General features: G+C 64.6%; 1 protein-coding gene across 1 annotated transcript in view; it reads left to right on the top strand.

The window, feature by feature from the left end:
• EMIHUDRAFT_244594 (hypothetical protein) overlaps positions 1 to 1108 on the top strand; it is a gene marked incomplete at both ends in the record, with an annotated part of 7146 nt that overhangs the window by 3374 nt on the left and 2664 nt on the right. The gene's annotated exons all lie outside the window — the stretch shown is intronic.

The raw sequence follows: 1108 nt of genomic DNA, 5'->3' as shown, positions 1-1108 counted from the left end.
CCCCCCACCCCGCAAAAGGTAACCAACCATCTCACCAGTAATTTCAAACCCGTCCTATGAAAAGGCTCAACCCCCCCCCCCCTTTTACCCCTAAGCCCCCCTCCCCCCCCCCCCGGGGGGGACCCACCCCGCCCATTGTTTCGGAAAAAAAAACCCTTGCCCCCCCCCCCCCCCCCTCACCCCCCCCCTTTCACCCCCCCCCCCCCCCCTCCTCTTCCGGACAGGTGCTCCCTTCGTCTACTGCGCCGCCATGCGGGCCTCGCTGCGCGCCGGAGAGTGGGAGGCCGCCTGCCGCCCGCTCACCCTACCCCCACGCGACCGAACCCACACTGGATTCGGGACTCGGGAGGGTATGGTACTAGGCCGCCTTGTCGCTCCTCGACCGGATGCGAGCGCGCGGCGTGGCGCCCCGACCGTAGACGCTGAACACCCCTCCCCTACCCCCACGGTACCCGAACCCATCCCCTACCCCCACGGTACCCGAAGCCATCCCCTACCCCCACGGTACCCGAACCCATCCTACCCCCACGGTACCCGAACCCATCCCCTACCCCCACGGTACCCGAACCCTAGTATCCCACCAGCACTCGAGGAGAGACACGTCGTCCGCTGTCGAAACCGGTGTATTCCGCCGTCTTCGGTGTCGCACCCCTCGTGCTCACTCGCTCCTCTTCCCTTCTCAACACCGTCTTCCCGCTCTAGTAGCGCTCGAGAGGACACGTGTTCCGCCGTATTCACTGTCTTCGCCTCCCCTCGTACTCACGGCGCTCCTCTTCCCTTCTCAACACCAGCACTCGAGGAGAGACACGTATTCGGCTGTCTAAACCGGTGTATTCGTGCTCACGCGCTCCTCTTCCCTTCTCAACCCCGTCTTCCCGCCCTCACGTTGGCGTATGTATTTGGCATGTAGGACCCCGACTCGCACTGCCTCGGCGCAGCGCTCGAGGCGACCACGACGATCACCCCATCTCTCTCTCTCTGCCCCCCCCCCACATTTTTATCGAGGCGCTCGCTTATCCCCGGCGCGGCCCGTCCTGCTGCGAGGTTTTTTGGTATTGCCATACTCCAGCCTTATCCGGCTTGTACACCGTGGGGGTCCCACTTGCCT

Source organism: Emiliania huxleyi (genome assembly GCF_000372725.1).
Source record: "Emiliania huxleyi CCMP1516 unplaced genomic scaffold EMIHUscaffold_426, whole genome shotgun sequence".
NCBI classification, from domain to species: domain Eukaryota; phylum Haptophyta; order Isochrysidales; family Noelaerhabdaceae; genus Emiliania; species Emiliania huxleyi.
Note: the sequence above shows the minus strand (reverse complement) of the source record. Positions and strands in the feature narration are given on the sequence as shown.